Source organism: Notamacropus eugenii, chromosome 3 (assembly GCF_028372415.1).
Source record: "Notamacropus eugenii isolate mMacEug1 chromosome 3, mMacEug1.pri_v2, whole genome shotgun sequence".
Classification (NCBI taxonomy): Eukaryota; Metazoa; Chordata; class Mammalia; order Diprotodontia; family Macropodidae; genus Notamacropus; species Notamacropus eugenii.
Window position 1 is genome coordinate 227452524 of NC_092874.1, and position 17646 is coordinate 227470169.

Consider the following 17646-nt stretch of genomic DNA (forward strand, 5'->3'; position numbering starts at 1 on the left):
TCAAATGAAAATATAAGAGAATTCTCTCAAACATTCAAAGAACAATTAATTCCAATATTACACAGATGGTTCGCAAAACAGAAAAAGAAGAAATCCTATCATCTACCATCATAGAAGATGGAATTTCAGCTGGCCTTGAAGAAAGCCAAGAGGTGGAGATGAGGTTGGAAAGCAACGTAGGAGTGGGAATAGCCAGTGAAAATACAGGGAGTCAGGGAATGGAATCTCTAATGAGAGGAACAGGAAGGAGGCCACTGTCACTGGATTTCAGAATATGTGATGAAGAGTAAGATGTAAAAAGACTAGAAAGGTTGGAAGGGGCCAGGTTGTGAGGGGTTTTGAAAGCTAAATAGATGGTTTTATATTTTATCCTAGAAGAGAGGCTAGAATTTATGGAGGGAATTGACATGGTACTGACTCTGGAAACCCTCTTGAATTCTCCTTGAATTTTCCTACTTGATCAAGTCATTGGATTTCACCTGAGGCTGTAATCTTCTCAACTAGCCTTTCATTGTCTATAGCCAATCTCCCAAATCTCAGTTACCTTTAACCTAGCCCAGTCCTTCATTGTCTGTTACCTCTCAAACCTTATTTTATTTTGGCTGAAAGAAGGGTTAGGTCTCATTCATTTAGGCAGGACTTGCATGTTTCTATTTTGGGATCCCAGCACCCTTAAACTTCAACAGAATGAGAGAAGAGAGAGAGAGAGAGAGAGAGAGAGAGAGAGAGAGAGAGAGAGAGAGAGAGAGAGAGAGAGAGAGAGAGAGATTTGTACTTGTATCTTTCCCAAATTTCATATGTGACTCTCCCCTATCTCCTCTAATGACTCCTCAGCTTATTCATTGCTACAGTTCCAGTTTTGGAGATCACAACTATTCCTATGGATGCAGTTTTACCTTTTACTTCTATAATCTCTCCCAGACTGGTCCACATTTCCAATTACCTGTCAGGGTATCTTTGCTTCCATATCCCACCATTACCTCAAACTCAACTTTACCTATCTTAAATTTAAATAATTTTCCTCCATCACCCCTTATACCACCCTGCTCTATCCCCCAAATCATACCCAGCTTCTTTTCTTGATTTCTCTATTTCTGTTTATGGTATCACCATTCTAGTTGTGTAGACTAAAAACCTTAGTAGACTCTTTGACCTCCCCCCCCCCCAAATTTTTGTCACCAAGTCCTATCAATGATTTCCTCAAAATCTTTTATACCTATTATCTTTCTGGAGGTTTCCTAGTTGAGCTTTCTACATTCTGATTATATGAATAGCTTGGTTTTTCCATCTCTCATCTACCCTCTACATTACCCATTTAATCTTCTGTGTCCCCACCATGAATTTATCACACATATATTGACTTTTCCTCACTTTGAGAAGTCATGATTCTGTTTCTGACATAATGTACAGTATAGCTGCTTTCCCCTAAGTCTCATGATTGGGGAATAAAAATAGGGAGACCTTGGGTCACATATTTGCAGCACAGTCCTTGGGAAATGGCTTCTTCTAGCAATGATTTCTCTGTCATTGTATCCAGGAGACTCTCTTGACATGAGTTCAAAGTCTTCCGCTCTCCTGAGAAAAACCAGCCTTGACCTCCTCATGTTTCTCTTGTGCCTCTCCCGGCAAAGAGCTAGCCTGAAATTCACTAGCTTGGCCTTTCCTGTTTCCTGTTTGATGGATGACCCATTTTGGGTCTTGTCCCTGAGAGATTGCCCAGCCTTGGCTGTTGAATCAGTTAGAAATGACCCAATGCTGGTACCAGAGCTTGCCACAGTTTCCTCAGGTGTGGTTCCCAAAGGTACTGTAGATGTGTCTGTCGTGGTTTCTCCAGGATGCTTGAGGATTTCCACCAGGATTCTCCAGGCTTCTTGAGAAGCTGTTAGAGGGACTCCCACTAAGGGTTTGGAGGCTATTTAAGGGGCTCCCACTAGCTGAGAGGCTGCTAGAGGATCTCCTGCCAGGGGTCGCAAGGTACCCTGAGAGTTTGTCAGAAGGACTCCTGCCAAGGTTCCCCAGGCTGACTGAGGGGGCCAAAGCTCAGATCTCCAGGTTAACTGGAGGGATCATATTAAGGTTCCTGAACTTGGCTGATTTGTTCCCACCTCCATGACTCTCAAAGGTACCTGGGGGTTACCTCTTCATGATTCCTAATATGACTAGGGTGGTTCCTCCATGGCCAGAGAGGCCTTAAGTAGCATGGCTGCCAGAGTAACTTTGAGTGTCCTGTCACTACTCCCAGAGAGACTGTGGATAGCCCCACCATGGCTCCTGGGGAGGTCTTGTGTGACCCTGTCTCTTTCACTACAGTTGCCTGAGGTGACCCTAACATAGCTACTGAAGGTGACTGGGCTGGGCATGCCATTGTTCCTGAAAGAGCCCAAGAGGGCCTTGGCTTGGCTCCCAAATCTCCCTGAAATTTGTCGGTGCCAACAAACAAATTATGATTCTGAAAATTGGAACAAATCTCTTCTTCCAACAGCATTCCAGTGTAGAGTTCCTGCAGCCCTGGAATCATTAGATCTCTTGGCCCTATAACCTCCTCTACCCTGATCTCTGAGTCTTTGGCCTGGGCTTCTGTCAAAGTCTTAGGTAGTTGACCTAATGACCCTCTCATTTCCTCCAAATTTGCACACAACTTGGTATATAATTCCCACAGCTCAGGATTGTAGAGTTGGTAGATTTTTAACATGAAGTCCTACTCAAGAGGGATAGACCAGTGGAAGAACTGACAACAGTACTGGTGTGCAGACTCTGAAGGTGTCATTTCCATCAGTGTGAAGACATTTTTCCCACCTATACTATCTACTTCCTTTATATATGGATGACTGCTGCTAGCATCACCATCACCTCTTATAAGGGGCTGAGTCTGAGGTGGGCACAGCCCATGGGTCTATGGACTAGATATTACAGCAGGAATTGATGGTCCTAATGATGTCTGAAAAACAAGAATCTTTGCCTTCCTAGAATCAGACATTATCTTCAATTGGGTTGGGATCATTCATGAGGCAGCTGGGACAATATATGAAGAGGTATGAACTGAGGTACAAGCTCTCCCTAAAGTTCTCCTGCAGCTACCTATATAATATTCCCATTATGAAGTTTGTCACACTCTGTTTCCATCCCAGTGTGGATACCCAAGGCAATATCTATTTGGGTGTCCTCAAAGACAAGTGGTCTACTCTGTGTCACATCAGGACCATCCTACTATCTGTCCAAAACCTGCTGGGAAAATCCAAAATAGACAGCCCAATGAACATGCACACTGCTGAGCTCTGGACAAACTCCACATCTTTGAAAAATACCTGCTGGAAACTTACAGATGAGACCTCTGACCCTGGTTGCCCAAACTTCTTTCCCTTCATCTTGTGTGTGTGTGTGTGTGTGTGTGTGTGTGTGTGTATCTTTTCCCCTTCTTCATGACTTGTATTCTCTCTCTTCTTTCTTCTATACAGGATTCTGTTTCATATTGTTTTCCTGGTCATGTTATTCCCCCCCCTCATTTTTTCTTCAGTTAAGTCCCATCCTCAACATTAATCTATAAATAAATTTGGGGGCTTTTTTAAAAGTTAAAAGGCAGGAAATACAATCAGGATAACACAAGACCTAGCAGCTTCTACATTAAGGGATCGAAGGGCGTGGAATAGGATATTCCAGAAGTCAAAGGAACTAGGACTAAAACCAAGAATCACCTACCCAGCAAAACTGAGTATAATACTTCAGGGGAAAAAGTGGTCTTTCAATGAAATAGAGGACTTTCAAGCATTCTTGATGAAAAGACAGAGCTGAAAAGAAAATTTGACTTTCAAACACAAGAATGAAGAGAAGCATGAAAAGGTAAACAGCAAAGAGAAGTCATAACAGACTTACTAAAGTTGAACTGTTTCCATTCCTACATGTAAAGACAGTATTTGTGACTCTTGAAACTTTTCAGTATCTGGGTAGTGGGTGGGATTACACACACACGCACACACACACACACACACACACACACAGCACAGAGTGAATTGAATAGGATGGGATCATATCTTAAAAAAAATGAAATTAAGCAGTGAGAGAGAAATATATTGGGAGGAGAAAGGGAGAAATGGAATGGGGCAAATTATCTCTCATAAAAGAGGCAAGCAAAAGACTTTTTAGTGGAGGGAAAAAGAAGGGAGGTGAGAGAAAAACATGAAGTTTACTCTCATCATATTCCACTAAAGGAAGGAATAAAATGCACACTCATTTTGGTATGAAAACCTATCTTACAATACAGGAAAGTGGGGGAGAAGGGGATAAGCAGGGTGGGGGGGGAGGATGGAAGGGAGGGCAATGGGAGGAGAGAGCAATTTGAAGTCAACACTCTTGGGGAGGGACAGGATCAAAAGAGAGAATAGAAGCAATGGGGGGCAGGATAGGATGGAGGGAAATATAGTTAGTCTTACACAACATGACTATTATGGAAGTCATTTGCAAAACTACACAGATATGGCCTATATTGAATTGCTTGCCTTCGAAAGGGAATGGGTGGGGAGGGAGGGATGAAGAGAAGTTGGAAGTCAAAGTTTTAGGAACAACTGTTAAGTACTGTTCTTGCTACTAGGAAATAAGAAATACAGGTAAAGGGGTATAGAAAGTTATCTGGCCCTACAGGACAAAAGAGAAGATGGGGACAAGGGAAGGGAGGGATGATAGAAGAGAGGGCAGATTGGTGATAGGGGCAATTAGAATGCTCGGTGTTTTGGGGTGGGGGGAGGGGACAAATAGGGAGAAAATTTGGAACCCAAAATTTTGTGAAAATGAATGTTAAAAGTTAAATAAATTAATTTTAAAAAAAGTTAAAAGGCAAACAAGAAAATAGTCCAACTCCTCCCTGCCTATTAGAGTAGGTGACATGATGGAGAATAGTAAGAGATTATTGTGTGTAAGATTCTAATGACATATGTTGCTGGGGGATTCACTTTTTCTGACTCTTCTACTTCCACTTAGGTTTTCTGAGTCCTTCGTTGCTGTCCATAGGTGTCATCTCTTCAGTAAACACCTCTGCTTCTTCTCAGATCCTTCCACTGTCAGAGCCAAAAACATCAACTGTTAGAACCACAAGAGAACTTAGAGAGGTTCAACCTTCTTACTTTTATTGAAGATGAAAGAGACTGAGGCCAAGTCACAAAGCAATCACACAGATCTCATCTTGAATCTAAGTCTTCAGACTCTCAATTCAATATGCTGTGTTACCTTCTTCCTTATACCTAAACAATCCCAGAAAATTTAGCCCCACCTTCAATGTTCTCCTGGGAATAGTAGAGTAAAATCCAAACTTAGTTTGGCATTCAAAGCTCTCCACAGACACAACTGAAAATGACCAACCACTTTTGCTTCCATGGTTAGTATTTATGTAATTGTGGAGGTTCCCTCCATTAACACAGTTTGTACCATGCCCAGAATTTGTAAGGAAAGATTGTGGTTCTAGCCCCTTGGGTCCACCTAGAGTTGAGTTCATTCTGTTTTAGAGAATGTGGTCCTGAGGCCTCAGGCATGGTATGGCCTTGTTTTTAGACCCTTCTCAGCTTGGTAAGATCTAACACAACTTATATCCTGCTTGCATAGAATTTGAAAACCTATGGTCTCAAGGACTTCGTCCCTAATAAGAGATGAGAAAGAAATGAGAAAACTCCATTTCTTCCCTGTATAGGAGGTATATGTTTGGGAAGACAATAGGACATAAAACTTAGTGTGAGACTCAGCTAGTTTGGTTAGTTTTGCTGAACTGTTTTTCCATCCTTTTTTTTTCTTTTTTGTCTTTTGCTAAAAATGATGACTCACTGAGTAGTGGAGGAGGGAAGGACACTTTGAGAAATTAAAGTAATATAAAAACATTTAGAAATGTAAGGGCTCATGGTTCCATGATCAGGCATTGGGGAGGACACACATAATAAATGCTAAACAACCATCTCCTAAGTCGTCTGATAGCCACCTCATTTGTTAATCATACTCTTCCCTTTAATGTTATGCATAGGAATATTTCATTGATAGTCCTCCAATCCAAGGAGGTAACACAACCCCAGAGAAGCCTAACAAGATAGCACAACATGAATCTGCTTCCAGTGATGGAAGGGAATGCTAGCTTTTTATGTACTGATCAGAGCACATCCACAGGCCATCAAGGAAATGTCCAATTAGCCCCTGAAGCAATTCAACCCTTCAAAGATTTCTTTTTCATCTCTCCAGACTATTTTCCTCCCCACTGATTCCAATCCTATTAGCCCCACTAGACTTTATCTGGTGGAAGTGAACTCAGATCTGATCATTATCTGAGTAAAGGATTTCTGATGAGGGAAGTAAGTTGTCTTTTTCACTGTAGAGTCTGAGCAATATGACAGTGGGAAGGGTTCTTGAACTGCTTTAGGGTCATGTCCAAATGGAAGATTTCACCACTTGTGGAGAAAGAAATAAAAAAAGACACATACAAGATTAATATTATACATATGTATACGCACACATATACACACAAATATACAAGTATACACACACATATACACACACATATTGTGTTTATCCTTCGCTCTTGAAGAGGACCATGACTTCAAGGTGATGACATGACTTGCAGTTGTCTTTGATTTGAGTGAGGGAGGGCTATCTATGCAAGGTCATCAACCTCACTTTCTTCTCCTGAGCCATCTGGGTCCAGTGGCCTGATATTCATCAGGATGACCAGAGATGGCCCAGGATGCAATGTGAGACCCTGGCCCTTTCAGACTAAGGTCTAATCACATCCTCACTTTGAGTGAGATACACCCATTCAAGGAATAGGCTTCAAGTAGTTGCTCAAGGGATGGTCCCTTTAATAAAAAAAAAAAAAATTAAACTGGGAGAGGAAGACCTTCAGGGTTCCTGGGTAAAAGAAAAACAATTATTATTTTATACACATCTATACACACATGCATTTATATGTATATAAACACACAGTATACATACATGTGATACATGCATATATGTGTATGTATGCATATGTCTGTGTGTATCATAAATATCTTGGTAATCCCAGAAATGGGGTTTCTCTCTCACTGACTTACCCTTGTAAAGCTCATTGCTTCCCCTTATCCAACTCTTTTCATTGTTCAGAGTTTATAAAATGAGAATTGGAAGAGTAAGCATTCATTGAAATGGTATGATGGATGAGATAGCCCTCAGGAAGGGTTCCGAGCATAGCTTCTTGTTAGTGAAGTGTTTTCTGATGGTATGAAGTCAGGTCCTTGCTAACAGTGTAATACATGAGAAAGAACACTGGACTGAACTTTAAGAAGCATGTATTCTAAGTCTTAAGCCTGTCACTAAATAGTTTTGTGATTTTGGACAAATCATTTGATCTCTCTGGGCTTCAGTTGGAAATGAAGGAGTCATAGCAAGTTCCCTGTGGTCCCTTCCAGCTGTCAATCTAGGCTCCTATGACTTTGGGGAATACTTACATTTAGGAAATGGGGAGGGTTGTCTGACAAAGGAGACATTGGAATGGTCAGAGAATTTGGGGGAGATGTGAGACAGTAGAGCATAATGGTAGCCCAAGGAAGAAAGAAGTTCAAGGAGGCAGATAGTGTCAAATGTTGTCTATGGGTAAAGGAAGGGAATAACTGAGGTGATGGGATTAGGTAACTTTTAGCTCATTGGCAACTTTTGAAAACAGACTTTTAGGGATGGAAGTGGTGAGGAATGAAGTCAAATTCTAGGTGATTACAGAGTGGGTGTCAGGGAAAGAAAACCCTAAATGTAGTTCAATCTTTAGAGATGTTTGACCCAGACGTGGAGAGAAAGTATACTACAGCTGGTCCAAGAAAAAAAATGGTATAGGGTTTTGGGTGTTAGAGAAGGGGCTCACAGGATACCCAAACATATTTATATGAAGGAGGAAGAAATCAGTACAGAGGCAGACTAAAGATGTATCTAAGAGCAGGGCTAATTTATGGAACTACATTTCACACGAGTTAGGTAGGAATGTGATCCACACTACAGATAGAAGGGGTCCCTTTTTTTGGGTGGGGGAGCAAGGCAATTGGGGTTAAGTCATTTGTCCAGGGTCATACACCAGTAAGTGTCAAGTATCTGAGGCTATATTTAAACTTAGGTCCTCCTGAGTCCAGGGCAAGTGGAAGTGCTCGCTTTGAAAGAGTTAGGGGCACATCTTCCCAATGAGATGAGAGGGATTGAAGGAACAGAAGGTAGGCAAAGACTCAGAGAAATTGCGTGACAAGGAAAAGCAAAGCTGAAGGATTCCCCAAGAGCTAAGTGGTCAGTAGGTATTGTTAAATGCTTTCAAAAGAAGAAATACAAGCTATCAAAAACACATCGAAATTGCTAAAAGAGCAATAGAAATTAAAATAACTCTGAGGTTTTTCCCTCACCAATTCATTTTTATTAATAGAAACAGTCTAATAGTATAGGTATTATATAAAGACTGGAACACTAATACATTGTCAGTGGAGCTTTTTTTTGGTACAGTTTGAGATTACTTGAAACAATTCATTAAAGCTTAACAAGAGAAGCTGTAGCAATTTGTTGACAGATCGTTCACTTTAGCCAGATTGTACTGATATAAGAAAAGCAGAGATGGTTTAGTTTTAGGAAAATATATAACAATAATGACAAACAATTTAAAAACTACCATTATTTAAATAGAACCATAAAATGCCTTTTATAAAATGCAATATGTTTTTATGTTAAAAACCTTAAAATATTGGAATAAGCAGAACTTTTCCTATTATGAAAAAAGAACTTATTATAGTATCTATCTGAACCAAAGAGCTAGTATTATATGCAAATAGAAACACCAGAAATCTTTCTGGTAATATGGCAGCTAGGTGGTGCAGTGGATAGAGCACTGAGTGAGGAATCTGGAAGACCTGAGTTCAAATCTAGTCTCAGACTCTTACTAGCTTACTACCTTGGGGAAATCACTTGAGCCTGTTTACCTCAGTTTCCTCATCTGTAAAATGAGCTAGAGAAGGAAATGGCAAACCACTCCAGGATCTTTGCTGAGAAAACCCCAAATGGGGTCACAAAGACTTGTGACCAAAATGACTGAACAACCAGAGTTAAATAAGACACGCTCAGGACTTGTATGAGTAAAAAGACTAACTATTCTTTATAGACATAACTACAGGCTTAAATAAAGGGCGAGATCATGAGTCATGACCAGAAATTATATTTTGTAAATTAAGGAGGTACCACCAATCAGTTTACCAAGGGCTTGCTTTCTGAAACTAACCAGAATAGTAACAAAATTCATCTGGAAGAACAAAAGGTCATCTCAAGGGAAGGAATGAAAAAAGGAAAGAATGAAGTCTTAAATTTAAAGAAAAGGTACTGATCATCAAAGCTATATGGCTTTGGTAATAATACTAATAATAACAAAACAAAAGGAGAGGATCAGTGGAACACACTGGATAAATAAACCTGAAAGCAATCTACTACAGTAATTTAGCCTTTGATAAACTCAAGGACACCAATGACTGGGTTAAGAACACTAACAAAAATGTCTGAGAAAGTTGTAAAACAGTCTCATGGAAATTATTTTATTTTTTATGTAAATAATATTTATTTTTTCCAATTACACACAAAGATAGTCTTCAACATTCATTTTTTATAAGATTTTGAATTCCAAACTTTTTCTTTCTCCCTTACTCCTTCTCTCCCCACTTCCAAGATGGCAAGCAATTTGATATAAGTTATATACATGCAATCATGTTAAACATATTATGGAAATTACTTTAGAATATCATATTCCACAAGTCCCCAAAGGACACATGACCTATATATTAAAAGCAATATCATACAAAATAAGTTGTGAGATATGGAAGGAGATATATTTTACAATTATGGCTAAGAGAAGAATGAACTCATCAAGGGACAGATGTGACCACAGAAGATTAAATGGACAATTTTGATCATGTAAAGTGGAAAAGTCTTGAACAAAAACAATGTAGCTAGAATTAGAAGAGAATTCATGAATCTGGAACAAAATCTTTGCAGCAAATATCTTTGGTAAAGGCTTGATATTCAAAATATAGATGGAATTACTACCAATATACAGGGTGTATAAAAATCTTAGAGAAGTTTTAAGCTACTAACTGCTTTAAGACTTCTGGGATATCTTGTATAAGAATGAGAGTCATTCCCCAATGGATAAGGAGTCAAATGATATGAATAATTATTTCTCAGAAGAAGAAATGTTGGCAATCAACAACCATTTGAAAGAATGCTCAAAATTCACTAATGCAATAAATGCCAATATTTTTACTCTGAAGTATTACTATCCATCTGTCAGACTGGAAAAGATAATATAAACTGAAAGTAGCAAAGGTCGGAGAGGCCAGACACACTAATACACTATTAGTAGAGCTGTGGATTAATCCAAATATTCTGAAAAATACTTTGGAATCAGATCCAAAGAGATACTAAACTGTCCAAACTTGTTGACCTGCCAATACTAGGCAATATCTAGAGTAGAAAGATAATGGAAAAGGAGTCAATGGTACAAAGATATTTATAGCAATAAAGAATGAGAAATAAAGATTGTGCCCATTGGAGAGTGACTGAACACACTGAGATATCTGAATATAAGGGAAGTGATGAATGTGAAGGATTCAGTGAAACTTGGGGAAAATTATAGGAAATCATATAGAGCAAAATAAATAACAATTTACATGAAAACTAAAAAAAATGAAAAAGAAAACAATTTTGAAAAACATCAAAACTTTAATCAATGCAGTGACCAATTGCAAAGTCAGAGGACCTCCTCCCAACTCTTGGCAGAGAGGTGATAAGGAAGGGAACACAGTCAAGTTACGGATTTGTTTTTCTTAAATGTTTTTATTTGTTACAAGGGAAGTCCCTTCTGAGAAGATAGAAAAGTGGTGTTAGTAGGAAGGTCCAGGTGCAGAAAAAAAGTGCTCAAATACCAAAATATTTTTAAAATGCACATACTAAAATAAAAAAGTTTAAAGAGGACCCAGAACTAGGTGATTCTATTACTTTTTCAATTCTGTCAAATTTAACAAACTTAAAAAACAAAACTGTATAACAGTTCACAGTTTCTCATACAACCTTTTTCTGTTCTTATATCTGAATGTTCATGTTCGTTGATGACCAAATGAATTATCCCCTGGCCTAGATTCTGGCCTTGCCCTCAGCCAGTAACCCTACAGTCATCCCAATAGACAAGTGATCCCTCAAACTGTACTCACACAGTTTCGTGCCTGGAGTCAGCATGGATCGTCTCCAAGTGTATTTGGGTTTCAGTGGGGACACTGTACCATTTTTCTTATGATGAAATTGGCAGTGGAGGGGTAGCAAGGTATGATGGTGAGGGCAGGCTGAGTCCCTTGAGAATGTCCCCATCAGGAATTTAACACATACATATTGACTTTTTCCCACTTTGAGAAGTTATGATTCTATTTCTGACATGGTTAGTAGAACTCCCCACTGCCCGAACTTGACAGTTGAGGAATACAACTTGGAGGGGAAGTCCTTAGATCTACCTTTTAATATAGGTATAGGACATCTGAGTTATTTTCACTGAGCTGTCACTGTGTCTTAGAGACCCTCTTGACAGGGCCTTATAGTCTTTATGTTCTCCTGGGAAGACCCAGTCTTGCCCTCCCATCCTGTCTTCTCCAGAAATGATACTGTATTAATCTATGTCAGTTGGAATGTTCTGTTTTGGGCTTCCTTCAGTATCTGAGGGAGAGAAGCCCTTATCAGCATTTTATCATTTTGGGATAGTTTCTCCTGTTCATCTCTTTGAAAAACATCACCTTTCAACATTCCAGCTTGGCTTTTTCTTGTTCCCTCTTTCATAGATGATCCAGTCCCCTCACTGGAAGAAAAGGAAAGAGATATATTTGCTCATCTCATCTTGGTCAAGATTGGTCATGACAATTACATTAATGTACTTATTGTCTGTGTTGGTTTCCTCATCCTGCTTATTTCCTACTAAAACAGTTCAAGCAAATCTTCCTGCGTTTTTCTGAATTCCTCATATCCATTGTTTCCTATGGTGGAGGAATATCCCATAGCAATCATATATCAGGACTAATTCTGCCATTGCAAAGTTGGGACTTTGGAAGGGAAATGAGGATGGGGAGGGTGAGCCCCCAGATACCTAGATGGTATCACAGAATGGGATTTGGTTCTTTGGACCATGTGTTAAGGCAAAACTATCTGATGTGGTACACAACATTTTGCATGCCTATTTCTCATCTCTTTGACTCAAAAGCACCTGAAAGAATTGGTGTCTTCAAGTCAATCTTGACTTTCAAAGAGCCTTTGAAACAGAAAATGCCAGGGGAGGGGAAAGATGCCAGCACTTGTAGTCCATTGTCATCGTTTTTTGGTCTTTTTTTTTTGGAGGGGGGAAAACAAAGCAATTGGGGTTAAGTGACTTGCCCAAGGTCACACAGCTAGTAGGCATCAAGTTTCTGAGGCCAGATTTGAAATCAGGTCCTTCTGAGTCCAGGGCCGATTGCTCTATTTACTGCACCACCTCGCTGCCCCCATCACTTTTTTTAAAAAAGATATCAGAGCCTCCTCCATTCCCTGATAAGAAATGAGAATAGGACTTGAGTGGAGTGAAAATTCATGAACCCCAGGAGATGAGGGTGACTGAAACAGAACATTTTAGAGGATGTTAGAAAGATCATTGGTTTAAAACTGACAGGAACTTAGGGGGCACCTAGTCTAACTTCATTTTACAGAGGAGGAAACTGAGGCTCAGGCACATCAGTTGAATTGTATAAGGTCACACAGATAGGAAGAAGCAGAGTTAGGATGGGAACTCAAGTCTGGTGCCTCCAGGTTCAGCCCTTGGCACAGATACAGATCAGTACGTTAGATGGAGACAGGAGTCAGGGAGACCCAGGTTTAAGTGATCATGTATTAGTATGTCTATGGGAAAGTCAATTACCTTCTCAGTGCCCCCCTTCCCCACAATAGGTACAGGTACAGGTGAGTTGCTAATCTCTGTCAGTGGAGGGATTTTCCATACCATTCCTTCAAGCTCTTGTCTCTCTCACAGTCAAACTTCTGTCTATTTTCCTTGCTTCCACTCCCTCCATCCCCACATTTTTTTTTTTAAATTAACAATTTGTAATCTGGCTTCTGACACAACCACTTATCTAAAATTCCTCTCTCTAGGTGTACCTTTCTCCCTCCCCTGAAGAGCTGAATGACTCTGGGTATGGAATATATATCTTATACTATAAGACACAGTGGGTGTGTCACTTGGTTTTGCTGATCTATAATTGTTGCTTTTGTCTTTGTTTTAAGAAATAGCCTTCCTGGTGGGGGCGAGAGTCACATAAAACTAGAAGATATCAGTAGATTTCTTTTAAAAGAAAATAACAGGTCTTTCACATTGCCAAAGGTCCCCAAGTTGGTGATTCAGATGGTCTCTTTTCTTGTTCTTATCCTATCTGATCTCTCTTGAAGAAAATGACACTATAAACCGATCAAATTTTTTTAATCCTTCTCTTTTCTTGGTTGTCCTCCCTCCTGATTTCCTTCCCACCTGTTCAACTGTGTCTTTTCAGTCTCCTTTTAGAGTCACACCTATGTCCAACCTCTTTGTGTGTGTATACCTCAGGCCTCTATCCTGAGCCTTCATCTCTTCTGTGTTTATTCTGGGTGATTTCATCGGCTACATGGTTTCAGTTGCCATCTCTAAGAAGCTGACTCCTAAATTTCCATAACCCGCAATCCTAACCTGTTGGATAGGTTCCAGTCCCCCGTCCCAGTTGAATGTCTCCACTTATATGTCCCATAAGCATCTGAGACTCAATATGTACCAAAGAGAATAATTTTATTTGTATATACCTGTGTGTAATGGTAGCCATCTCTAGGGCAAGGGAAGAGGAGAAAAAAAGGGAAAAACAACAAAAATTTACATGATAACTTTGTTGTGTATTTAGAGGGAATAAGTTGTACATAACACATTTGTAATTTCATGTACAATCATCTTTTAAAATTATACTATGTTATGGAAATGCTTGTTTTATTTCATAAATTAAATAAATAAAATAAATCGTGAAAAACAGAACTTATTCTCTTTCTCCTTCAATTTATCCCTCCAGTTTACTTTTCTTTTTCTGTCTAGGAAAACACCATCTCTGGAGTCACTCCTTCAGTCAATCAGCAAATTTAAAGTAAGGAATTATTACATTCCAGTCACTGTAATCAGTGCTCAGGACAAAAACAAAGGCAAAAAATCCCCAAGTCATTCTTACTGATGTGCCCAAACCCAATCAGCTGTCAAATCCTGTCTCATCTATGTCTACATCACTGTGACCAATGCCAGAGGAATATCTGTTTAGCAGCAATAGGGAACATGAATTGGGGCGGTCTCCATCTGGTCCGAGTAATACAGTGGATGAATCTAGTATGTCAAATCAGGACTCTCAAGTGTCCTGCTCCCATTCAGACTTTCCTCCTCCTCCTCCACTATATGCCTCCATTCCCTCTCACATCCTTCACTGTTTCTCCCATGACTGACAAAGAGCAGATATGTCTCATCATTGGAGAGCTGGCTTTATCTAGTTTAAGAGGAATTTAGATTGTTCCCTCTGAACCAGCTTCAACCTCCAGCTTCCTGGTCCTTAAGGAAACAAAGTCTGGTGTGTTTTCTTTATTGAGTTCCACAAACATTGATTCACTAGGTACTGGTCACACAAAATCATGTTTGTTCAGGACACTTCAAGGGCTCTCTCATGCCTCTGGGGGAAAAATGCAATCTCCTCTGTCATTTAAAGCCCTTCGCACCTGGTTCCTAGCTCCCTTTACAGAATGATTTCAAATGACTTCACTCCATAGATTCTCCATTCCAGGCACCCTGATTTCCTTGAAGTTTCTCTTACACAGGACCGTATTTCCTGGCTCTATGTCTTTGCAAAGTCTCTTCCATACGTGGAATTCTTTCCCCTTTTCTCAATTCTGCCTCCTGGAATCCACAGCTCCCTTTAAGGCTCAGCTTGCAAGTGCCACTTAATACAAGAGGATTTCCCTGCTGCCCAGGTGTTAATGATCTCCTCATCTCCCCAGATTCTTTTGCATTGGCATAGTTACTTAATCAGAAGAGTTCTTCAATCAATTTGATGAAGACCCCCCCCCAATTAATTTGATGAGGTTATACAGAGAGGGCCTTTGTTGGGGTCAGGACAGCACCTCCCCATGAAAAATATGGATATGCCCATTGGTCATGTGTGGAAAGGACTGGAGACAGATTCTGAATGGGCTTCAGGGACTGCAGCTGCTTGGGCTGGGAGGGAGGAGATTAGACCCTTGTTACAGGAGCCCCTCTCTCTGCCCAGACCAGAGAAGGAAAAAAGGAAAGCTAGCTCTTAGCTCTCTAAGGCCTTTTCCCCATTCAGATGAAAGTGTTTGGGGCCTTGGGGTGGAGCTATATGAAAGTTACATAAGATTCCTCAAGTAGCCTGATAGGAGGAGAGATTCAAGGAGGTGACTGTGCTATCCCAAGAAATGGTAGCAGCTGGCATATGGTTCCAGCAGAAGTATATGGCAAAAAGAAAAAAAGCAAGTTGCTACCCAAGAAAAGGGGAGTTAATGGATGATGGATGGAGAGATGGATGCAACCCTTTTGTGTAGAAGGGGGAAGATTTTGAGTTCCTGAGGATCAGGAACGTGGAGTCAATCTGTCTAACCATAAGAGGGATTCACCTAAACATTACTTCAGGGATTGCCTGACAAAAAATGCCAAATCCAAGAGTTCCCAAACTAGAAAATTAGGTGAATCAGACCTTCTACAGAGACGAAGAGATTCCCTAAGCATCAATAATGCTTGGAAAAAGAAGATAACATGTGACTTCCATGGCTAGTGGAACATTAAATGTGACTTGTGACTTGGAGAACTTGACATTGTCCCCTATTTTAGTGAATACTTTTTTTTGGTAAATGGTATTTTATTTTTCCAATTCCTTGTAAAGATAGTTCTCAACATTCATTTTGATAAGATTTTGAGTTTCAAATTTTTCCCTCCCTCCCATCTCCCTTCTCCAAGAAGGCAAACAATCTGATATAGGTTATAAATGTATAATCATGTAAACATATTTCTGCATTAGTCATGCTGCGAAAGAAGAAATAGAACAAAAGGGAAAAGCCACAAAAAAAAAAAAATGAAAACAGTATGCTTCGATATGTATTCAGCCTCCACAGTTCTTTTTCTGGATGTGGATAGCATTTTCCATTATGAGTCTTTTGGAATTGTCTTGGATCACCATATTGCTGAGAAGAGCGAAATCAATCATAATTGATCATTACACAATGCTGCTGTTATTGCATATGATGTTCTGTTTCTGCCCACTTTGCTCGGCATCAGTTCATGTAAGTCTTCCCAGGTTTTTCTGAAATCTGCCTGCTCGTCATTTCTTATAGCTAGTGAGTGCTTCTAGACAGCACAGATGCCAAGGGAAGGGAGGCAGTTTGTTCATCAGCCCCAGAATACGATGGCCTTAGACAAGGGTTTAAATCTGGACTCAGACCTTAGTAGTGGTTTTACTACTCCATGATGCTGAGTAAATGACTTGGCTTCTCCCAGTCTCAGGTTCTTCCTCTCTAAAATGTAGGGGTTAGATTCCATAGTCTAAGTGCCCTTGTTCCATCCACCTTTTAAGTCTGTGATGCTAAGAATATTTCACATTTTCTCTGTATCTGCTTAGGCATTCCCATGAGTCCTTGATAACCTTTATATTTTCTCTGGAGTGCAATTAAAACTCTCCCAGTGCAACTTACCTTTATTATCTTGAGTGATGGTATTGGAACTGGGGACTCCATTACTCATATTTGAATAAACCAAGACTTGAGTATTACTGAAATTATATTTCAAGGTTGTTCCTGAGCAACTTCCCAGTTGGAGTGTAACGACCGTCTTGTGTCAGCTTCCAGCACTGTCCCAGTAAATGTGAACACAGAGGTTTTGCAGGACCCCCATCTACAGCTGTATTTTCTATTTCCTACATTTCCTACCTTCTCATACCTAACAGTAAAATATAAGCTACTTGTGGGTAGGGACATATATCTTTTTGTCTTTTTGTCCATAGCAAATAATAGGTATTTATTACTTGTTTGTTCATGCCATTGAATCATTGAACCCCAGATATTAGAAGAAATCTCAGGATTATTTATTCCAATTTTTTGCTAAGGAGAAATTCTCTAAAAGTGGTCATCTGTCCTCCACTTCTACCTCCTTCATTTTATAAAGGGAGAAACTGAGGCATTCAAAGATGAACTGATGACCAACATTCACACAGTGACATAGGTGGGATTCAAACTTGGGTCCTCTGACTCTAATCCTAGGCTCTTTCCTTAAATTGGGTTGTTTCTTCTCATTGACGTAGATTTGTGTTCATACAGGGAGATTGAGTATGAAGTTGCTAATGACTTAGAAAATTCAGAGACAGGGCTGTGTACCCAAGACCAATTTTGAAGGGAAAGCCTTCTTCTCCTTTAGACCTCAGAGGTGAATGGCAGAAAAAGCTGCAATCAAAAAGAGACTTCTCAGGGAAGAACAAGATCCCATGGCGTTTGAGATTAGAGAAGGAAAGCTATAAGTCATAAGAAGAATCAAAATACCTCAACCCCATAAAAAACTTAAAATGTCCAAGG

General features: G+C 39.8%; 1 long non-coding RNA gene across 1 annotated transcript in view; it reads left to right on the forward strand.

Moving 5' to 3' along the window:
* The window catches only part of LOC140534177 (uncharacterized), a 28863-nt gene extending 21936 nt beyond the window's left edge, over positions 1-6927 (forward strand). The window contains exon 4 of the long non-coding RNA XR_011977201.1: positions 4972-6927. This is a non-coding gene — a long non-coding RNA (uncharacterized lncRNA). The remainder of the gene's footprint in view (positions 1-4971) is intronic.
* The last annotated feature ends 10719 nt before the right edge of the window (positions 6928-17646 follow it).